This window comes from Gekko japonicus, unplaced genomic scaffold (genome assembly GCF_001447785.1).
Source record: "Gekko japonicus isolate JY-2015 unplaced genomic scaffold, Gekko_japonicus_V1.1 scaffold218, whole genome shotgun sequence".
Classification (NCBI taxonomy): Eukaryota; Metazoa; Chordata; class Lepidosauria; order Squamata; family Gekkonidae; genus Gekko; species Gekko japonicus.
The window spans coordinates 813,267-838,049 of NW_015167536.1; the positions used below are offsets into that span (position 1 = coordinate 813,267).

The 24,783-nt window shown below is 45.8% G+C and overlaps 1 pseudogene; it reads right to left on the reverse strand.

The window, feature by feature from the left end:
- Nucleotides 1–18,258: 18,258 nt before the first annotated feature.
- On the reverse strand, nucleotides 18,259–20,092 carry LOC107112380 (annotated as a pseudogene).
- Between the last annotated feature and the right edge of the window lie 4,691 nt (nucleotides 20,093–24,783).

The following is a 24,783-nucleotide window of genomic DNA, read 5'->3' on the forward strand; positions in this document are numbered from 1 at the left end:
TAGATATATATATAGATATATATAGATATATATAGATATTTATATCAATATATCTATATCTATCATCTATCTAAAGATGACCTTGCTGTGTTAGTATTGCAAAGTAGTAGTAACCTGTGCTTGTAGTAAGGCATTAATGCTGTGGGAGTACTGAAAATGGGGCCATTGCCTAAGTATAAATGAACATAATTTTCTCACCTCAGAGGTGCGGCTTGCAATTTGGAACTGAATGGGTTAGTCTTACACTCAGCAGTCTTATTACTTGTCACCAGGGCCTAAGCTTTAATTAAGTAATCAGCACAAATGATCGAGTCAAGCTCTTCCTCTCTTCCGAATCAAATGTTATTGCAGAGGGTATCATTTGTGAGCAACTGGGAGTTTTATGATGTTCCCTTGCTGATCTGGGTGTGAATTCAGAGACAGGCTTTGAGGGGTAAAGGCATTTCTTCCTTCACTTTCTTTCTCCTTGCTGGTTTTAGCTTTGCCTGGGCAATAACTTGGTGTCGCTTTGCCACTTAACCTGGCAGAGCCATGGGTCAGTGGCCAACTCATCTGTTTTGAATGCAGAAGGTCCCAGGTTCAATCCCCAGCATCTCCAGTGAAAAGTGACAAGTGATGTGAAAGACTTCAGCCTGACACTCTGGAGAGCAGCTGCCTATCAAAAGTTGACCAGTGATCCCAATGCCTGTGGTGACCACTGTTCCTACCAATGTATTTCTAGGAACGTAATTATTTCCCCGAACTCTTCTCTCACCAAACAAACAGCCAGTCTTGGCTTCTCTCCATCTCACTGGAGCAGGAGGTGCATCAGAAGTCATAGGAAATGTTACATTTTGGACTTCAGGGGGTGCTCATTTGGAAAAGGCTGTGCCTATCATAAATGGGAACCTTGAGCTGGATGGCCCAGGCTAGCTTGATCTGATCAGTCCTTGAAAACTAAGCAGGTTCAGCCCTGCATATTCATTGGATGAGAGGCCACCAAAGAAGTCCAGGATTGCTATGCAGAGGCAGGCAATGGCAAACCACCTCTGTACATCTCTTGCCTTGAAAACCCTACAGGGTCACCATAAGTCAGCTGTGACGTCACAACAAAATCATAGGAGGGTGCTTGGCTTAGAACCTCCCAATATTCTGTAGTTGTCCTTTCATGGCTGCCATTTTGTGGTGGTGCCCTTTCAGCCCCATAGCTAGGCATATTTTTGGGAGGGGGCATGGGGGGCCACCAAGTAATTAAATCAAAGTTAATTAGTGAAACTCCTTAGAAGCCAGCCTTCCCCTAAGGCAGCCCTGCATCCCCCAGACCCCAGGTTAAGGGGGGGTAATGCCCAGCAGCAGAGGTCATTTCGGGGGGGAACGCGGGGGAACGCAGTTCCCCCGGGTGAGGTGCAGGGGGGGCACATGACGAAGCCCCGCCCCCTGCTTCCGGCCGCCCCGCTTCCGGCCCTCATTCAGCCAGGAGGAGGCAGGAGAAGAGGGAGGGTAAGTTGCTTCTTCCCCGCCTCTCCCCACCCCTGCCTGCCTGGGGCCAGGGAGGGCCTTGGCGGGGCATCCCTGCACTCCCGCCAGCCTTACAGGTCCACCGCCGGGCCCCTGATGTCAGGGGGTGTGGCATATGCTAATGAGTTATGCTAATGAGTTCCCCTAACTCTTTTTCTACGAAATGACCCCTGCCCAGCAGCCACAGCTTCCCTCCCCTTCCCCTGACAAGGGCATAGGGAAAGCACAGCTGGGGATTGGGTGATCACTATTGGGTGCTCAGATGGCCAGGCAGCAATGAACGGTGGCGGCTGCAGGAGCAGCAGCAGTGGGGGGATCCCTGGCAATGCCTGAGGCATGGGGGGAGGGAGAAGACATGCAGAAGGTCCCAGGTCCAATCCCCAGCATCTCCAGTTGAAAAGATCAGATAATAGGTGATGTGAAAGACCTCAGTCAGAGACCCTGGAGACCTGCTGCTAGTCAGAGTAGATGATACTGATTTTGATGGACTAATGGTCTGATTTCATATAAGACAGCTTCATGTGTGTGCCAACCTTCGGGTGGCACCTGGAGATGTCCCACTATTATAATTGATCTCCAAGTGACCAAGATTAGTTCCCCTGGAGAAAATGGGTGCTTTGGAGGGAAGATACTGTGCCATAATACTCCACAGAGCTCCTTTCCCTCCCCAAACCCCACTGTCCCCAGGCTCCAAACCTAAAATCTTCAGGAGTTTCCCAGCTGGGAGTAGATAGGGAGTAATGGATACTGTAGGGGGTTACCACTAAAGACAGTCTGTCCTCCTTTCAACCAGTGTCCGCTTTTGATTATCAAAATGTAAATTATCTCCTTTTATTCAAGCTGGATCAAACCATGGGTCTATGTAGTCCAGTCCAGCATTCTGTTTCAAACAGGGGCCAAAGATGAATTGTGAAGCTCACAGGTAGACCATGAAAGCAACAGTCATTCGCCATTGGACATCCCATAGAGTGGATATTTAAAAACATATGAAGATGCCTTATACTGAATCAGACAGTTGGTCTGCCAAGGTTAGTATTTTCTACTCTAGCTGGCAGTGGCTCTTCGGGATCTTTTACTTTGCCTCCTACTTATCCTTTTATCTGGAGATGCAGGGCACTGAGCCTGGGACATTATGCCTACAAAGCAGATGGTCTACTGCTAACCCAAAGCCTCTCCCAGATGTCCATTGCTTTTTAATGCTGGGGGATCATACATCTCTCTCCAAAAGGAGTCACATCATCATCTGTGACCATAGTTGTTCCCCTGTGGTGGAGAACACATCACTTCTCCCCAAATACAACTGTATACAAAACCAAGTGGACTGAGTGTGCCATTCAGTACATAAGAACATAAGAGACGCCAATGTTGGATCAGGCCAAAGGCCCATCCAGTCCAACACTCTGTATCACACAGTGACCAGAAATACCAGGTGCCATCAGGAGGTCCACCAGTGGGGCCAGGACATTAGAAGCCCTCCCACTGTTGAACACCCCCAAGCACCAAGAAGACAGAGCATCACTTGCCCCAGAGCCCCTATCTATACCTTGTGGCTAATAGCCACTGGTGGACCTCTGCTCCATATGCTTATCTAATTCCCTTTTGAAGCCGTCCATGCTTGTAGCCGCCACCACTTCCTGTGGCAGAGAATTCCATGTGTTAATCACTCTTTGGGTGAAGAAGTACTTCCTTTTATCCGTTCTAACTCGACCGCTCAGCAATTTCATTGAGTGCCCACGAGTTCTTATATTGTGAGAAAGGGAGAAAAGTACCTCTTTCTCTACCTGCTCTTTCCCATGCATAATCTTATAAACCTCGATCATGTCACCCCTCAGTCGTTGTTTCTCCAAGCTAAAGAGCCCTAAGCGCTTTAACCTTTCCTCATAGGGAAAGTGTTCCACCCCTTTTATCATTCGAGTTGCCCTTTTCTGCACTTTTTATCTGCACAGTATTAGAGTGTCAGACTAGAGTGTCAGATCCCCACTCTTCCATGAAACTCATTTGGGCCTGTCGCTTTCACAGGTAAACATTGTGCACCGTCAAGTCACAACCAACTTATGACAACCCTAGTGGGGGGCTTTCATGGCAAGTGAGAAGCAGAGGTGGTTTGCCATTGCCTTCCTCTGTGGAGCCTTCCTTGGTGGTTTCCCATCCAAGGACTGACCCTGCGAAGCTTCCAAGATCTGGCAAGAGTGGGATATCCCATGCCGCCATCCCTCCTGTAAGACATGCATAAATAATGAATAATTCTATTGACCATGTGAATGTGTTTTATGGGTGCTTCCAGCCAACCTCAGGGGCTAATTTTGCTTCTGCAAAAATCCATACTGATATACGATAAAGCAGCCAGTCGGATCAGGCTGTGACCACCAGCCTGCAGGGATAAGAGGCGCACCGGAGATCATTCCCTTATAAGTTAGGTAGGGTATAATTTTTTTTGCCAGAAAAACAGATCTTGATGGCTGTTTATTCAGTCTGTAATTAAATAATAAATCTTCCCAGTGATGGGGATACCACAACTTCTCCCGGGATCATTACTCACTTCTTGTAGCTGCACACTCCCTTCCACAGCTGACCAAAGTGAAATCTGGAGCCAAAAATGTGTGTGTGTGTGGGAGATGATAATGACCAGGCTGTACATATAAATGTATAGATATTCAGGATAAACATTTCTTCCAATGATTGTGGCTTTGCAAGATCCTTTTATGCTGTATGATTTCTGAAGAAATGACAAATGAGGGGAAGGAGTGAGTGGATTGGCATGGGGTACCCACAAGTGCTTTGAGACCTGCTGCAGCCGGTTTTTAACTTTGCACTCTGTTTTGTCCCTTTGACACTTGCAATAAAATTGAAGCATCCTCTCCCCCTCCCCTTTTTCTGCTGTTTATTTCCATCTGTCAGCCCGCCAATCAATCACTCCCACTCTGTCCCTTGGAAAACGTACACATTTCGACTTGCATAACCCAGTGGTGTTAAATAATTAAGCTGTAGCACATTGTAAAAATACAAAAAAAAAAAAAAAGCAATGCATCTTACAGCTGGAGGATAAAATCGTTTGGCGGCATTTGACGGGATCAAATATCCCGTCTGGCAAGAGGCAGAAAGTCACAGGATGGACAGCATCCATAGTGGCTGCTAGAAGGGTTTCAGCCAGGCCTCTCTGGAATTGCAATTTCTCAATCTTCCTCTATGGTTTGTTCTCATCGAAGGTCAAGGTTAAAGAGCCCTCTAGGTTTTCTTCTTGTGAAAGCACTTTTGGAAGGATGTGAGAAAGAAATTGGCTAAGTTTTAAAAGGAATGCTAATGGCAAGCATTAAATGAAGAACATAAAGAAGAGCCCTGCTGGATCAGACCAGTGGTCCATCTAGTCCAGCATCCTGTCTCACACAATGGCCAACCAGTCCCTTTGGAGCAGGAGTTCCTAGCTTGGTGCCAATGAGCACCATGGTGCCAACTGAAATCTTTCTTGGTGCCCACCATGTGTTTTTGGAAAGTGGGTCTTCCCCGTGTGACTGAAGGTAAGCTGTGGCAGCCATTTTGTGGCTGTCTCTGTCTCCTGTAGCTGCCATTTTGTGGCAGCCGTTTTGTGACTGTGTCCACCACACTGTGTCAGAAATCCAGTTGTGCCTGCAGACTCAAAAAGGTTGAGGACCCCTGCTCTAGAGGGCCAACTATAGTTGAAATAGACTATCTATCAATCTTATATCTATCTATCATTCATTCATTCATTCATTCATCCATCCATCCATCCATCCATCCATCCATCCATCCATCCATCCATCCATCCATCCATCCATCCATCCATCCATCCATCCATCCATCCATCCATCCATCCATCCATCCATCCATCCATCCATCCATCCATCCATCCATCCATCCATCCATCCATCCATCCATCCATCCATCCATCCATCCATCTATCCATCTATCCATCTATCCATCATCATCTATCTATCTATCATCTATCTATCATCATCTATCTATCATCTATCTATCTATCTATCTATCCATCTATCCATCCATCTATCCATCTATCATCTATCTATTATTCATCCATCTATCTTTCATCCATCCATCCATCCATCCATCCATCCATCTATCCATCTATCCATCTATCCATCATCATCTATCTATCTATCATCTATCTATCATCATCTATCTATCATCTATCTATCTATCTATCTATCCATCTATCCATCCATCTATCCATCCATCTATCCATCCATCTATCCATCTATCATCTATCTATTATTCATCCATCTATCTTTCATCCATCCATCCATCCATCCATCCATCACTATCTATCATTCATCCATCCATCTATCCATCTATCCATCTATCCATCTATCCATCCATCCATCCATCCATCCATCCATCCATTCTGTCTGTCTGTCTGTCTGTCTGTCTATCTGTCTATCTATCATCTATCTATCATCTATCTAATCTATCTATCATCTATCTATCTATCTATCATCTATCATCTATCTATCTATCATCTATCATGGTACCGTAGTAGTAGGGATTTCATTGCTTTTCCTTCTCTTGTGAATTGTAGAATAGTTGAATACTTTGGTCTTGTCCTTTGAGACTGAAGGGACTTTGCAGCAGTTTTGTACTGTGGTTAGAGTATCAGACCAGGACAGGAAGGATCCAGGTTCAAATCTCCACTCAGTCATGAAGCTCACTAGCTGACAGTGAGCCACTCACTCTAAGCCTAGCTGACTTCACAGGGCAGCCTTGGGAGTAAAATTAAAGGGAGGGGGAGTATATATTCTGTTAATGGAGACTGCCGTGAAGTTTTTATCTCTTGCCCCATTTGTGGGTGATTATTTTTGTTATTTTGCTGGACCGGTTTGTAAATTTTAGTTGTTATGGCTGGCATTTTGGTGACATTTTATTGAAAATTTGATATATTTTGAATTAATATTGTAAGATGCCCTGAAATCTTTTGAGGCTGAGAGATGGGATATACATTTTAAAAATAAATTAGTATTTAATGGCAAGGATCAATAGAGAAGTACTCTTGGCAGCCAGTCAACAAAAATGCCACTCGTTTGCACTGGAGTTTTGCCCAGACTAATTTTTTTCTAAGGATCTTTCCGCACAATTATTTTATTTCCCACCCCCTATTAGCATATTTACTGTGCAATCTTAAGAACACTTTCCTGTGCCCCAGTGAATAGCATGGCTGACAACTCTGACCTATGAAATTCATGGAGATTTGGGGGCAGTGCCTGTGAAGGGGGACTATAGGGAGGTATATCACCTAGAACAGTGATGGCGAACCTTTTAGAGACCGAGTGCCCAAACTGCGACCCAAAACCCACTTATTTATTGCAAAGTGCCAACATGGCAATTTAACCTGAATACTGAGGTTTTACTTTAGAAAAAACCACTCATACACTAACTTAAGACAAACAAACAAACAAAGTAAGGAAAGCAATCCCAAATGCTTTCATTTACTTAAAATTATTTGGCAGAGAATTCGATGGTCTGGGCCTGGCTGGGGCGATGGCACGTGTGCCCACAGAGAGGGCTCTGAGTGCCACCTCTGGCACCCGTGCCATAGGTTTGCCACTACTGACCTAGAATCTGTAGTAGACCATACTGGAAAAGACAATGTCTGGTGTACAAAGAAGAAGAGAAGAAGACCCTGCAGGGGGCAGCAAGAAGACAATTCAATAGGATATTGCAGTCACCACTGTCACTTTTGTCACTCATTTTTCCCTATTGCTTTGAGTCCCCCCCCCTTTCCACATGTGTTTTGCTCCCTCTGGGACTACTAGAGAGAGCAAAACGCATTTGGGGGGGAACCCCTGAAGCAATAGGGACAAACGAGTGACAAAAATGACAGTGCAGAAGTAGTGCTTGTCTGTCTCCATATTGCTACTCTTAGGGCAATTTCACCATTCTTCTCACAAGTGCCACACTCAGTCTTACCCTCTTTCTCAGCTAGAGATGTGGTTAGGAACCTATCTCTGTCTCCCTTCTTTCCTATCAAGTACATTAATTCCTAAATAAACCTTTACCTCCGCTTTAATCAGGTTGTGTACCATTGCTGTGTTAGTTATTCCACCAACATACCATAGAATCTGATCCCTGAAGCTGTCATTTTCTTCAGGGGAACTGATCTCTGTAGTGTGGTGATCATTTGTTATTCTGGGAGAACTCCAGGCCTCACTGGCCATTGGAAACCCTATAAAGTAGCCCTGAGTAGGATTATGAGTAGACGTGCTTAGGATTGTTTCTTTAAATATGGCTTAACAGGAAAAGAGTGAGGTTTGAGGAACGAGTAGAGAAGTGTGACAGCAGAAGAACCAGGAATGTGTAGTAGAAAGCTGCAGGCATTAAGAGACACAAAGGGAAAATTAAGGTTGCTAATGGGAAAGGAACACCTTAGCAATTTATGACATACTTTGCCAAATGATTTTTAATTTTTTGGTATTTTTGCATTTTGTGCATGTGTGTGCACACGTGTGTGCATTTGTATGTGTGCCCAGGGCTATTTTTGGGCAGGAACGCACAGGAACGGAGTTCCGGCTGGCTCCTGAGTTGGCCACGCCCAGCAGGAACTCATTAGCATAACAGGCCACACCCAACAGCAGAAACTCATTAGGATTGGCTACATTAGGGGTATGTGGCCTAACATGCAAAGGAGTTCCTGCTACAAAAATAGCCCTGGTTTGACAACAAACAAGTTAAACAGAATAACAAGCAAAAGGTGGCATGGGGGTGTGGCCTACTATGCTAATGAGTTCCTGCTGTTGGGTGTGGCCTGCTATGCTAATGAGTTCCTGCTGGGCTTTTTCTACAAAAAAAGCCGTGTGTGTGCCCATGCCTGGAAGTCATGGCGACATCTGGCTGCTCCTACTGGGTCATGGAGGACATTCAGAGAAGTGGCTTGATAGTCTGCCTCTGTGTCCTGTTCCTGGTATTCCTTGGAGGTCACCCTTCCAAGTACTTGCCAAGGTCGGTCCAGCTTAGCTTCCAAAATCTGACAAGATCAGGTTTACCTGGACTGTACTTTGCCAAATGAGACCAGTGGTCTGTGTAGTCCAGCATCCTGTTTCACACAGAGGACAACCAGGCTAAGAGTGACAGAGCTGCAGGAGCATCTGAAGTGCTAAAATATAATTTAAATGCAACAATCCTGTGGTTCAGCATATAAATACTTAATCCCAATATAAAGACAAATGTCCATTTACATAAATAGAAGTTTGAATGTACATATTGTCTCCAATATGCAAGAACCTATACCAAAAGAGTTTTGGCACCTGGCCTTCCTTGGTGGTACAAGTCAAACTGAGCACGAACGGACCTGAAATGGAAAAAATGAGAAATAATTATCTATATGTCTGACGAGAAACAAAATTTAAACTTTTGAAATACATGGAGCTAGGATAGCTACCTTACTCACACTAAGATTTTCATTCATGGAGGAAGTGGTATCATATTTTCCTGTGATACAACACAACCAACTCATCAAGATGTAAAATATTTCCTTTGCCCATGGATCTACATTTATTTATTTATCAAATGGCAGAGTTATACACAGGAAGCATATCATAATATAAAATATGTAAACAAGTAGATATAACGGTTATGCAGACAGATTGGGCAATCCCTCTAAATACTAGTATTTAAATATTCAGTCCACTCAGTTGCAGCTGGGGTGAGTACAAAGAGCTCTGTCACATCTCCCTAGAAAGCACAACACTCACATTCCTGTGACAGGAACTGGGGTGCAATTCTAGCTCGACTCCTCATGGTGCACCCTAGATAACGCTAAAGAGCTGGAACCAGGCTTGTAGCTACAACTGGGCGGGCACCTTAGGGCCCAGCCCCCCAACTTACTGGCAAGCCTCCTCAATTTATTTAAATTGAATTTTAAAAAATCCTGGCTACAAGCCTGGCTGGAACTTCTGGCTGCCAGACAGTCACAGGATCTCCTGGTTACACTACACACGTGGATCTAAAATACACGTAAACATATAACTCAGCAATTGCAAATTTTAAAAGTCTCATATATATATATTATATGGTATTATAATATATATAATATATGTATTAAAAAGGGTATGTAGCCAATTGGGGGGGGGGGAACCAAATAGTGCAACATTTACCTTCTTAGGTCCAATCAGAAATGTTCAAAGTGCTCAGGTACAACTGGAAAAGAATCAGCATCATAGTAATCCACCCCACTCCCTGGAATATATAGAAAGTGGGGGATGGGGGTGGGGGAAATGTAATGCAGCAGAAAAAGTGATGCAGAGGTGATGCAGCAACACCTATTGTATCAGCCTACTTGCACACCTCAATTCCGAAAAGCAGCCAAGGACATCAAACACAGCCAACCTGTTTCTTCATTCAAACCTTTTGGCTTCAGAGTATTCAGTTTTGATGAATTTCCAATAGATTGTTTTGTTAGGGCTTAAATAGGGGTGCCAGCCTCCAGGTGGGACCTGAGGATCCCCCTACATCACAACTGATCTCCAGACTACAGAGTTCAGTTCTCCTGGAGAAAATGGATGTTTTGTGAGAATTAGATTTACAGAGTCCAAATTACATCCCCACAAAGAAGGTTTCCCCATCCTCCATTGTTTCCACAGAAGGAAAAAACAGCAAAAAAAGAGCAAGGGCAATAGAAGCCCAGCAGGACAGGATCAAAATCCCAGAGAAACTCCACAGTAGAAACTGAAGGTGGGGTCATTTTTGCAAGCCCTGCAGAACCAGTGTCACTGTGGCAGTGCAAACCCAACAGGACTAAGGTCAAACCAAGAAACTGAAAGGGGGCGGGTTGCAAGCCCAGTGAAACCCAGTGCCATTGTGGCAATACCAGCTCAACAGGACTGATGTGAAGCACAGAATTACACTCCAGGGGTGGGGGTGCAAGCCCAACAGAAGGGATGTACTAAAAGGAATGACAGGATTGCCCATTGGAAACAATGCGAGAGGCCTGAAGGCCCGTTTGAGATAATGGAAGCCAGGAATGCCAATTGACTTGCATGGGCTCCATTGAAATACATTACAACATAAAACAGTTGCAATGAAAATGTGGAGTGGATTTTCAATTAATGTCTCTGGGCCCAGATAAACTGCTCTGGGACTAGAATAAGGGGCTCCAGGGTGCTCTGGACAGGGCCGTAGCCAGCAGTGGGGTGCAGAGGGTGGCACCCCCTATTGAATTAGGCATGCCCTTTCCCTTTAATTTTTAAATACCATGTTTAAGCCGCAGCTTCTCCTTCACTCCGGCTCCGCTCCTCCTCCTCCTCCTTCCCGCTTGCCAGCCTGCAGGAGGAGGTGGTGACAGAAGGGAAGCAAGCGTGGGGCCTCACCAGGAAGCAGAAAGCAGTCCGAAGAGCTGGCAAGGTTGAGGCGACTGCCCATCACAAGAGCAGGGAAGCTCTTCCTGCTGCGTCCTGGTGACCAGTTCGGCTATGAAGCAGCACTTGGTCTGGACTTAACAACTGGGACAGCACGCCATGGGGAAGCATTAGCATGCCCAGAGATTGGGAAGTGCTGGCAGGGATGGGAATTGCCAGCACCTGCATGGGCAGGAATGTCAGAGCTGGCGCTGGGGAGGGACAGAGAGCTTGAGCCATGCTGGCTCTTTACATTTAAAATTTAATTTAATTTAATTTAATTTAATTGGTGTGCCACCTGGAGCCCTGGAGCCCTCCTGTGGAAAAAATCCTGGCTCTGGGACTGGAACAGCAGCCCCCCAAGTGAAATGACAGCCCCCAAACTGGAATGACAACCCCTGGGAGTAGCAGAAGTCTTCCTGGCCTGGAATGATCGCCTCCAGGGTGGAATGACTGCCAGTGGGATTAGCAGAACTGTTTTGGGACAGGGATGACAGGTTACAGAGTGGAATGACAGCTGCTGGGAGCAGATGAAGTGTTCTGGGACTGGAATGACTGCTTCTAGCCTGCAATGACAACCTCATGTCAGCTCATACAGATGTTTATTTTCATGGAATCCCCTCTGAACTTCCAGTTCAGTTCTAGAGTGTGGTGCTGTACTGAAAGGTGGAGAAAGCAGAAATGATCATGGACCAAATCTGTGCTAGCTCACAGCATGTGGTCATGAAAACTGATATAAGATTGTGGAGAAAAGTTAGCATGAGCTGACCTATGTTGGGGCTGACCCCCGTCACTATAACTTGTTACTGTTGGACAAATGCAACCATGGGGATGGAAATGGCTGCCTCTTCTGTTTAGCGTGATTCACATCCAAATAACCTTTCTTCCTGTGATTCCATGGAGGGATGTGACCGTGTGAAGCATCCCTATTTGTAAAATGGGAATATGCAGGACCTCACTTCCAGGATTGTTGTGAGAATGTATGTGCTAAGGATTTTTAAGCACTTTGCCCATTTAAGCTGGAAGACAATTATCAATACTACGTGGGGTTCATTTACGGCATTTTGTGCTGACTGTATTTCACACACATTAGTATGACTCTGACTGCCTGTTGCCAAGAAGTAATCGAAGGAGGGTCTTCATCCTTCCACTTGTGGGCTTCCCAGAAATATCCAGAAATACCAGGCTCTGTTGGAAAAGGAGGCTGGATGACATATACTTTTGCTTTGATCCAGCAAATGCTCTTCTTATGTTCTTGCACATTTATGCTCACAAGCTGTAAGGTTGGCCAGTATACCCATAGGGCAGGATTAAGCAAGAGGGAATAGCAGCAGCTTGCCCAAGGACATTCTGGTCTTGAGACCTTTTCTACTTCATTCCTCCCTGGACCCTCTTTTTTTAAAAAAATAAAACTTACGGACATGGCACGCATTATTATTCACAGCCTTAGTTTACATGTAGCTAACACCGATCAATTTATTTTGAAATCACTTTTTTATGGGTCTATTGAACTATTTGCCACATTATTTATACGTTAATGCGATGGATCCCTCTGGATATCCTACCATCTAATAAATAATGTGACAAATCATTAAGCAGGGCGATAAAATCAAGCCATTTAAAAATACATCAACCTGTGTTGCCTTCGTGTAAAATGAGCTCTGGGGGACTATCAGAAAGATGTACAGAACTTGGTAAAAGTCCTCGGATTATCGAGTCACACAGACAGGAGGGAATGGGTGGTTTTAGGCTTAATGGTTAGTGGGGGGTTTTAAACGGCACAATAGGCTCAAGAGACCGATTCCATTGTTGGTTCTCATGACTGAGATATGGGAAGTCCTTCCCATAGCCTACCTAGCCAAATGTCACCAGGCCTCTCTGGCCATGGCCAGCCAATCAGTAGAAAGAGAAAAAGAACAAAGTCCATTCCACCTGCCTGTATAGACCATTGTGACCTGGTACAGGGCCAATTCTCAAGCAACTGCTTGGGGTGACACAGTGTGGAAGATACACACACACGCCAAAGGAGCTCTGGTTATTCCTAGGCATCATCAGCATGGTGTGGTATTGGTCTGGATCCTGAGTGGCTCTTCCATAGGTGCTCATGCAGTGTGATTTTCTTGCATCCCTCACAGGAGCCCCAAATGCTTCAGATTTTGAGGGGAGAACATCATAGGCTCCAACAGGGGGTAGGGAAACTGTACTCATCAAGTAGAAATCCATGCACTTGTGGAAATCCATTACCACTACAACCACCCCCACCCCCATCCATGCTAGCTAGGTCTGAGCCAATCCCCTGTGGCAATGCTTCAAAGGCTCGGCTCAGACCCAGAGGGCAGCAGCACAAATGGGTACATCTTGCTTGGGGTGACAAGATACCTTGAATTAGCCATGTCTGCCCTCTCTCCCTTCAAACTCCACCAGGTGCCAATCATCCTGCAGAAGGAGAGGCTCTCTCCAATGGCAGCTGTTAAATAGGCTAGTAAGTACCCACTTGGCTGTTTGCCAATGGCAAGAACAGTTGGCTTTCATGCAATCAAATGGGGGCAACTGTGACCAACTAGGCTGTCAATATACCAGAATGGAATTAGATTAGTATATATGGGCAAATGTCCTGACCTGGATGGCCCAGGACAGCCTGATCTTGTCAGATATCAGATGCTAAGCAGGGTCAGCCCTAGTTAGTACTTGGATGGGGTACCTCCAAGGAATACCAGGGTTGTGATGTGGAGGCAGGTAATGGCAAACCACCTCTGAATGGCTCTTGCCTTGAAAACCTCGTGGGGTCACCATAAGTCAGCTGTGACTTGATAGCACTTCCCACCACCACCCAGGCAAATGGGCTAGGAAAAACATGCAACTTTTGTGGACTCGTTTGCAAAGCCATCCTATTTAAATCGACTGTCATAAAATACCAAATACTGATGGCACCTTTCAGTAGGTATGTGGCAGAGCATGCGGAGAGCAAGCAGAGAATCGTGGGTATTCAGCACTGGGATCAGTGGACGACAATTTGGGTAGCAAATTCATTTCGGCTGTAGCCCAAGAAATGGTACAATCCCTGTATCCACTTCCTAGTAGACTGGCCATCGCAATTTGGCTCCACTGAAATTTCTGGACAGTTTTCAAAGGCAGTTCCACGTGTGCCAAATATTGGAGGGAAAATAAGATCTCAGAAAGAAAAAGAATGGTGGAACAGGCTCCTGACTGAGATCAGGGCTCTGTGAGACCTAGTACAGTTTTGCAGGGCCTGCAAAATGGAGCTGTTCTGCCAGGCCTTCGGGCGAGGCAGTGGGCATCCATTAATTGGCCCAACTGCCGCTGTTGCTGCAGTTTCTGCTGCTGATAGGCAGCTACTGATAAGATCTTCGTAGCTCGGCCGTGGCCCAATTGTTCCCAGTTTTAGGATTGCTGAATATTTAATTGCTGCTGTGCCCATCTTTTAACTGCTTTAACTGTTTTTTATTGCTTAATATTTACTTTTAATTGCTTATTGCTTGTAATTTATTGTTGTGACCTGCCCTGAGCCAGCTCGCAGGAAGGGCGGGATATAAATCTAAATAAATAAATAAAACCTCCAAAGGTGCCCACAGACTCAAAAAAGTTGGGGACCCCTGTACTGTGTAATAAGGTTTGGCTTCTAATATGGGTTTTAAAATCTTCTGGCTACTGTTTAGCAGCCTTTTTTGTGAGCTGTCCCTTTGGGTGATATTTAAAATACATTCATAATAAATTCCATGTACTGAGGCTATTGCTGTTGAATACTGGCCATATATGTGTGATCGTTGATGAGGGGAAAAAATTAAAAGAGATTAAAAAACCACACAGGGAAAGCATAACTTGCAAATCCCCCATATTACATAGTGGGTTAAAATGATGACCTGTGAATTCTGTGGGTAAGAAGATTGCATCTCCCCCAGACTGAGGCAACTGGTAAAATCCCAAACGCTCACAGCACACGTTCAAAGTAACTGCATCTGCATTGGTACAGAAAAAATTACAGGTCTAGGCACGCAGAACAGAGCACTGTTTGGTGCAACGGGGGATACAGACAATGAGACTCTATTTTCTAAGAGAAGACCTAGATCTTACAAGAAAACATGAAGATCTGCTTGCTTCGTGTTTCTTTCTCCCTGGTAACGTGGTTTAATGCAACATTTCATGCTGTGTTGTTTCCCTTCTTATGCCACATGGAGATGGCTGTCAGAAACTGCGGAGGGAATTGTGCAGTACTGTAATATCATGCCACACACAATATTATTCTACATTTTACTGGAAAGATTGGAGAAAGCACCATGGAGCTCTTGGTCCATCTAGAACAGGGGTCTCAATACAGAACCACATTTAATTCTTTAAGAAGTATAGCATATCTTTCCAGAAAAGCATATCTTTCCATTAAATTTCAGGATGCAATTAATTTTTTTCCATTAAATATAGAAAATTCAACTTTGATTTATTAAAGACAAGTTGCCTCCTGGGGGAGGTTTTCCTGGCGCCATCTTTTAAGTCTTCAGAGAAATCTTTGGTTGCTTCAGCCTTTGGGGGTTCTTTTTGGTTTCTCCTTCCAAGTGTGAGGGCTTCCGACTGTTATGTAAGCTGAGCTGTCACTTGAATGAATCTGGATGCTGCCCGGGCTCGCTGCTAGCTTTCAGAATTGTGGGAGCCATACACAGACTGAGCAAATTGTAACTGGGCATCCTTTAGCACTGCAGAAGAGGCTTGAGTGCAGCTTCCACTCGAACTAAATTTTGAGTAGACCGAAATCGGCAGAATGTCAGGTAGGATGAACGGGTGCAGAAATCTTGCACCCACCGATTGTGTCCTGAAAATGGCCTGCATTGGCTGCCCTCCAAGCATGAATTCAGTTCTGGGTTTGAAGTGAAGCTAGGGAAAAGCAACTATAAAACAACTGGAGGGAATTTGCGGTGGGGGGGATGACTAAGGGGTTAAAGTTTTATAATATTATGCAGAGGGTGGAGATGGTGAACACACATAAAGCTGCCTTATACTGAACCAGACCATTGGTCCATCAAGATCAGTATTGTCTACTCAGACTGGCAACAGCTCTCCATGGTCTCAGGCTGAGGTCTTTCACAGTCACCTGCTACCTGATCCTTTTCCTTGGAGATGGCGGGGATTGAACCCTGGACCTTCTGCATGCCAAGCAGATGCGCTTCCACTGAGCCACAGCTTTACCCTTCAATTTTGTCTGGGCCTATAGATCTCTAAATCCAGTCAAGAATACATTTTACCAATAACCTACCTCACAGGGGTTGTTGAGAGGATAAAATGGAAGAAAGGAGACCAATGTGAGTGATAACGTTTATTGTCTGTGGCCAGAGGCTGTTACAATCTGATATGTACAACATAATTACAAACATCAGCATTAAAACAATCTAACCAGAAAGCATGAATCAAATAAAAGTATTAAGAACATAAGAGAAGCCAATGTTGGATCAGGCCAACGGCCCATCCAGTCCAACACTCTGTCACACAGTGGCCAAAAATACCAGGTGCCATCAGGAGGTCCACCAGTGGGGCCAGGACACTAGGAGTTCTCCCACTGTTGCCCCCCCCCAAGCACCAAGAATACAGAGCATCACTTGCCCCAAAATGAGAGTTTCTATCTATACCTTGTGGCTAATAGCCACTGATGGATCTCTGTTCCATATGTTTATCTAATTCCCCCTTGAAGCCGTCCTTGCTTGTAGACACCACTACCACCTGTGGCAGTGAATTCCACCCCATTGCCCTCTTTAGATGCAGCTCAAGCCTGTATTTTCTTGGCAAAGAGTGACACTCTATAGGAGACAAAAGGATCAGCATCTGAGAGAAGAAAAAGCAGCTTTTCTGAGTCTGAAGGAAAATCTAAGCCCATTAATAGTGCTGTGAGAAATTTGGTTCTGGGCCCAATATAGAGAGGACAGGATAACATGTAGTGTGATAGGTCCTCTGGAACTGAAGCTTCACAAGTGCAAAGACGTGAAGCCAGCGGTATTTGGGAGTAACGTCCAGCTAGCAAAGCCATTGGCATGGTTTGAAACTGAACTGAAATAAAGGCTATTCTGAGGTTAAGGATGGAGGTATTAACAAGACAGGAGGCTCTAACATGGTCCCTTTTAGTCAGTATGACGCTTGGAGAGAATTTGGACTGGAAAACTGCCTGCCTGTGTGTTGCGGCATCACATTTAAGCACCCAGTCATGAATACTGGAACCAGCTATGGGTGTCATCCGATATCGAGTTGCAACGGAGGACGTTATTCTAGCAGGCTATCCAGGCAGCGTCATTCTGCAACATCATCTCATAACACTGCCTGAGAAGTAAATTGGTAGTGTCATTGCTTTGCTTTCTCCAAAATCTTATCACGGCTCTTAATAGTCTTAGGCTGCGGTCACACGTAACAGAAGCCACACAAGTGAGACGGAAAACAGACGGAGTTTCCGGGCGCGATCTCACCAGCACATCTGGGAAGCGTAGCACTCCCGTGGCTCAACCGAGGCTTCCAGCCGAAACTGCGTGGCAAAAAACTAGTACCTTGGAGGTACTAGTTTCCGGAAACTGCGGGGCAAGGGCGGGCGTCTGATCGCGTTTCCGGTGGCATCCGGTGCCCGCCCATGTCCCCTTGCAAATAAGGTGTGTGTTTTTTTGTCCAAGTCTCTGTGGATGCGCATGCGCACCCAACGGAGCATGCGCATTTGTCATGTACACAAAAATAAAAAACAGTTTGCCGTGGCGCGCGCTTCTTCGTTGTGCGCCGGCTTGTCCTGTGATCGGCACCTCTCCCTTGCCATGGAACCTCCGCGGTACCTCCACAGGACCTCCACAGGAGGTCTGATCACGTAACTGCGCAGTAGTTTGCCCCAGGGCAAACAGCCATGCTTCTCCTCTGCAGTTTCCTGCCCGTGTGACCGGGGCCTCTATAGTCTTAAAGCTAATTTTGTAAGCAATGTATGACCACCACCTCTTGGGTTTTCAGTGGTTTTTCTTTACTTTCACCTGTAGTTTGTAATTACCCCTCCTTGCTTCTTTGAAGTTTATAGAAAATGCAATAAAAAATCCCCTGGGGGGGGGAGAGAGAGAGATGGTTTATAGATGTTCCTTTCTTACGATGGTGGATCTGTTGGTTGTTGTGGACTAACTCTTTCCTAGCAGTCCTGCAGTCTTGATCAAACCACCCACTATTAAAATGAGTTGTATTTTTGAGGGGTCTGTAATTGGAGAGCAAAGGTTAAAGAAGGCGTACTATGCCTTCAAAATACTTAACAGCATCAGAGCCATCCTGCATTAGGTGAGGATGAGACACCTGGCCATTACCTTGAGGATTTTGAGATGGGAACATGTGGGCCTCCTGTACAGAATTTAACTGATCACATTCCTTTTCAGCTTATTAACAACCCATTTTAGTAAGCAAATCTTGCCTCCTTGGTATATCCCAGCTTATCTAGGTTAGGAACGCAAGCATACTGGATCATTGGAGGAGGGCCACACATCAAGATAAGAGCATCATCTGCTGGCGGAGGCATGTGGTCCTTGATCATCTCTAGATTCACAAAGCCTTGGCTATAATTCCAATCTTCAGATGCTCTATCCAACGTGTACCACAGTTTAAAGCGGCTTGAATTCTGAGCCTGAATTTCTTCTAATTCTGGGCATAACAAGATATCTTGCTCAGTCTGGTTGGCAAACAGTAAGTGACAGTCGGTGGGATCATCTTTGTCCTTCACAACAGCTCGGATGAGCTGCAGCAATTGTGTAATTCCTGTCCCACCTGCGATCATACTTTGCATATTTAATTACTGTTTCAGACTTCTTGTCTGGTCGAATGGCAAATACCCCTTTTCCCTTGTACGTGAGTAGTCCACTGAGCCCACGGAAATCAATTGTGTCCCCTATCTTTAAGTGTTCCAAGTACTGGGACATTTTTCCTCCTTCAGGGAATTTTGGATTAACCCCTTTGAAATAAATCTTTACAACAAGATCCACATAACCTTTGTCATCATCACTGGAGATGACATTATGCATGGGAAAGAGCAGGTAGAGAAAGAGGTACTTTTCTCCCTTTCTCACAATACAAGAACTCGTGGGCACTCCATGAAATTGCTGAGCGGTCGGGTTAGAATGGATAAAAGGAAGTACTTCTTCACCCAAAGAGTGATTAACACTTGGAATTCACTGCCACAGGAAGTGGTGACGGCTACAAGCATGGACGGCTTCAAAAGGGAATTAGATAAGCATATGGAGCAGAGGTCCATCAGTGGCTATTAGCTACAAGGTATAGATAGGGACTCTGGGGCAAGTGATGCTCTGTCATCTTGGTGCTTGGGGGGGTCAACAGTGGGAGGGCTTCTAATGTCCTGGCCCCACTGGTGGATCTCTTGATGGCACCTGGTATTTCTGGCCACTGTGATACAGAGTGTTGGACTGGATGGGCCTTTGTCCTGATCCAACATTGGCATCTCTTATGTTCTTATGTTCTTATGAGACTGGTGTGTAGGGTCTGATTACCAGACTCCCATCAATCCTCGCAGAAAGGTAAATATGCTGCCCAACAGGAAGTCCTAGAATGTGCTCTGGACTTGGAAGGGCAAAACAAAATCTTCTTGTATCATGGCTAAGTTCCTCTTTGTCAATCAGCCTTAATGGGTATTTCACATAGAGATGTCAAATATGCTGCGACTGGGGCCAGGGCTTTTTCGGTGGTGGCTCCTATCTGGTGGAACAAGCTCCCAGAGGAGATCAGGGCCCTGCGGGACCTTATGCAGTTCCGCAGGGCCTGCAAGATGGAGCTCTTCCGCCAGGCTTTTGAGTAGGAGCCGCCACCATCACTGTACCGCCACCGTGCTGCTATCTCTGGCAGTGCGAACTGGTCTTGGGAATGAAGAATGGACATAGTGCACACCGATCAAGAAGAGACAGTAGATCCTCTGAAACATTGCATTGGAGTCCCCGTCTTGGATGACATATTGTTAGGAGCACCGATTTTAAATGTAAATGATTGTTTTATCTGGTTTTAGTGTTATGTATGGCAATGGCCTCTTGTTAGCCGCCCTGAGCCCATGTGGAAGGGCGGGATATAAGTCAAATAAATAAATAAATACATACATACATACATAAATTTGGACTCTCCAGGGTAATGGCTGGCTGAGACTCCTGGAAAAGTCTGGCAATCAAACTGTACACAAACCATACTGGATAGACCACAATTCTTCCTGAGGTGCTCAGCTGTGCCCCCATAACTCGCTCGAGCTGCCCAGACCGAGGAACCGGCTGCGTTTCCAGCCCTGATAAGTCCTCTGTTCCAAATCGAATGGCCTCCTTTATATTTTTGCAAATTTAGAGGGGGGGGGGACAAGAAATGATAGAGAAATCCAATTGTCAGTTAAATTTACTGAGTTGGAACCTGATGGGGTGGGGGAACAAACTACATGCCTCTGAACTTTTTCTGTTCCTGCGTAGGTTTGATATTTTATGTTTACAGGAAACATGGGTGCATGAGTCTGGCACTCCTGTCCTTCAGGGCTACCATGCCTTTGTAATACCAGCTGTTGAAACCTATACAAAAAGTTGAGGTAGTAGGGGGTGTTGGTAGTGTTTGTTTCAGTTGATCTAAATGTAGCTGTCCAGTCCCTGGAAAATGGGTCCCAGCACTATATCCAGGTCCTACTGATCCAAGGTCCATGTATTGGCTCTCTTCTTTGTGTCAACATCTATATTCCTCCCAGACTCCTAAAATCTCAGAGTACGGAGAACTTCTGAGACCTTTTGTCTACCACCTTTGAAACTTTCGCCCTCCGATTCCCCAACTCCCACCTTGCCCTTCGTAGGGACTTTAATGCTAGAATAGGCCCAGGCTTTTCTGGCTCTCTGGCCAGTAGGGTTGCCAGCTCTGAGTGGAGCCTAGGAAGGGTGGGGTTTAGGGAGGGGAGGGACCTCCGCAAGGTATAATGCCATAGAACCCATCCTCCAAAGTAGCCATTTTCTCCAGGGGAACTGATCTTGGCCATAATAGCCATGCCACCTGAAGGTTGGCAACCTTACTGGCCAGTGTTAATAGCCGGGTTGCTGAGCAAGCTTCTCTTTTGGGTCGGTCATCACAGGACTCAACCATGAACAAGCCAGGCTTAAGATTACTAGAAGATCAACGTAAGCTGCTTTGGGTTCCCATCGGGGAGAAAGGTGGGGATATGAGTGAAGTCAATTAAATAAAATAAAACAATTAAAGAATAAGTACAACTGCAGGCAACTGCTAAAACCTGCACTGCTGTCACTTTGGAGTTGGCCCTCAGAGGCTAGACATTGCTAGCAGCTCCCTGTGAACCTTCCAAGATGACTCACTTTCCCAAACCTGCTTGGCTGTATAGCTGCACTCGCAGGGCAGTCCTAAGCACAGTTACACCCTTCTGAGTCAGGAGACTTCAATGGACTCAGAAGGGCACAACTCTGTTTAGAATGGCACTGTTAATGACTAAGACATGCCTAAAAGTCACTGCTTTCACTGTGTAAGCTTTCCTCAACACCAACAGCGTGAAAGGCTGCCCAAGTCATAGCAAGATTCAAAGGCTTCCTTGATGATAGAGTTGAGAGTCATCTGCAAAAAGTGCATTCAAAGAGCATTTGTTGTGGTTACATTATCATCCAGTACCTTCCCTCCCTTAATTTAAACCCATTATTGCGAGTTCCCAGCTCCCTGCACTCCTCTAAGGGAAAGCCCTTCAAATATTTCAAGCTAACAATCATGTCCCCCCTCAATCTCCTCTTCTCCAGACTGAACATTTCCAAGTCCCTCAGCCTTTCCTCACAGGGCTTGGTCTCCAGGCCCCCAGTCATCCTCGTCGCTCTCCTCTGCACCCGCTCCATTCTGTCCACATCCTTTTTGAAGTGAGGCCTCCAGAACTACACAAGGTGTGGCCTGACCAATGTGGTTTACAATACAATGGAACTGTGATATCCACTTCTTCTCCATCTCCATCTCCACTTCTTCCTCCTCCTCCTCCTCCTCCTTTAGCAAAGGTGAGTAAATTTAAGTTTTTGTTTTTGAGCCACTGTGCCACAGTAAGTTTAATGGTCCACCGTCAATGTAAAAAGTCACCTATCTCCCATGATGATGGGGAGAGGGTGCCTGTGTGCTGCCCCTTTCCTTCTCTAACTGGAAACACCATTTTTCCTGAGCTGGGAATGTCTTTGTGAAAGTCATTTTTTTCACGCACATACACACACCAAAAAAAAAAAAAAAAAAAAAGACACTGCAGAAAGTATTTTCAGATCGTTTGAAGGAAAAACAATCACTGCACAAGAAACATTTGCTATTTTTGAACATTTCCACTGTTTCCCCATGCTGACTGTGAGTGAAGGTATTTGCAAATGTTGGCAAAGTGAATGGAGTCTTGATTCCCTTCATGTTTCTAACATTAAACCAGTATTTATCTTGGAAGGCAATGTGGGTTCTGCAGACGCAGTAATCCATGACTGACCCGATCAGTATGCAAAAAGACTTGCAGCTCAGCAAAAAGTGTCAGAAAAGCAAGCATTTATCGGGAGTCCAAAATATTCAGTAGGAGAGGTATTCAGCTGGGTGTCTGCCTTACCCCTCCCACTATGGTCAACCTAAGGGGGAAAATATGACAAAAAACAAGAAGGCCACATGTCTGCTCCTGGAACTTCCTACTGCATGGGGAACTTTCCAAGTATGAACCTGACATAGCAAAATCCTTATGTTGGGACTGTAGCACCTCGAATAGCCATGCCATATGAAACCAAAGGTGGCAGAGACCTCACCACAAGAGGTTTGATGTTTCAAGCACATTTCAGTTTTCAGATGGTTGGTCAGAAGCCAGATCTCAGAACCATCCCAACCCATACCCATTTCACCTTCTGTCACACAAGCTAGACGACCCCTCGTCACTGTCGCTCGATCCTTCTAGCTGTTGGTTGTCAGCCACCATGCCCCACCTCCTGGAGGAACTGCAGAGGCCTTAGTCTTGTGGGAGAGAAGAAGGTTATGTCACCACCCTCTTCTCTCCCTTGGCAGGTCAGACAAAACACTCTCTCTCTGCTTGTCCGCTTGCCCGTCGCCTGTGCCACATCCTCCTTGGCCTCCGCTTTCGGTCCTCTTTTCCACCTTCCTCATGTCACCCGCCTTCCCCTGTGCTCCAACCTCCGCCCCTCCCCCAGGGCCACGCCCACTCCTCTTATGCCGAGACGCTGAGCCGTAGGCGTGGCATCTTCCCTGCTCTCTTGCTCTCAGCCACTACCATATATAGGGGGTAGTGTCTTGGCCCGCCGGTCGGGCAGACTCTGCGCTTCTCCTTCCCCAAGCTGCTCTGGGTCGTGGGCGGGCTCCCGGTACGGTTCCCTCTTTTCTTCCGGAGGCTTCCTTCCCCCTGGCCTGCCGCTCGTCTGGGGTGGTGTTGTCCTGTGGATCCGTTGGCTGCTTGTCGGGACTTGGGGGACTCAGTGGCGTTGGGGTCGGTCGCCTCTGCCTTCCTGTTAGTGCCAAGGGGGTCAGGAAATGGGGGGGGGTATCGGAGTCCCGAGCGCCGGCGGCCATCCCTGGGGAGGCTCACCCTTGGGACACTTTCCATCATAGAAACCAGTCTGTAAATGCATGAAGCTTGGTTTCTCCCCTTCTAGGCTGGAAATGATGTTATGTTTCTCTATTTTGTTCTTCTTGCTTTGAGAATAAGGTCCTGATGGATTGACAGTACAGTTTTGCAGGGGAGAGAGATATTTTATTTACAGTCTTAAATTTATACAATGTCAGGCAACCAGGATGTATTTCTTTCCCTTAAAAGAAATGAATGAAGGCTAAGCACTTGTAAGCACTTTATTTGCTTATAGGCAGGTGGATCCTACCCTATCCAACCAATCCACTGAGCAAAGTTTATTTATGTATGTATTTATTAAAATATTTATACTCCACCTTTCCTCTTGGCATACATTTGAAGTCCTCCTCCAATTAGGGTTGCCAGACCTCTGCTGGGGGTGGGGGAATGCCCGCTTTTGTGGGCTGCTTCCCCACCCCAACTTGCCCGAAAGGTGACATGATGATATCACCCAGAACTGACGTCATCATCACATTGCCAATGTTGTCTGGCGACGCTCTAGTTTTTGGGCAGAACTCTATGGTAAATTTGGCTACAAACCATAGAGTGTTGCCCAAAAACTAGAGCATCACACACACACACCCCAACATTGGCAACATGAGGACATCACTTCCAGGTGACATCATCATGCCACACACACTTCATGTGCATGGCAGAAGATCCCAGAAGGGAGCAAGGATCCCCCTGCCGGCTGACAGATAGGACCTGGCAACCCTAACTCCAATGCTCAGAAGCCTTACTCTAACTTAAATGGCTCTTCCACCAATGGAAGAGGTTGGAGGAAATCTCCTTAGGCTGGATGAAAGCCACATGGAAGACAGTTGGATATACTTCCTCCTCCTCCTTCTTTGTCGTCGTCTTCTTATCGACATCATCATTACCACCAACACCACCACCATCACCCCCCTCATTGTCATCGTGATCATCATTTAGGATATGGGCTGAAGGCACATGATATAGAAACCTTGCAGAATTTAAACAGGTCAGGGCCTGGTCATTTTGGGGTTAAGAGACCTGCAGGGATGTGCTTGAAACCTTGAGTTTCATCATGAAACAGAATTAAGATTAAGGTGAAAAGGTAAATGTAAAGGTTCCCTTGCTCGAAAACCAGTCAAATCCGACTCTAGGGTTGTGGTGCTCATCTCCGTTTCAAAGCCGAAGAGCCAGCGCTGTCCGAAGACATTTCCATGGTCATGTGGCCGGCATGACTAAACACCAAGGCGCACGGAACGCTGTTACCTTCCCACCGAAGTGGTACCTATTTATCTACTTGCAATTTCTTGCTTTCGAACTGCTAGGTTGGCAGGAGCTGGAACTAGAGAC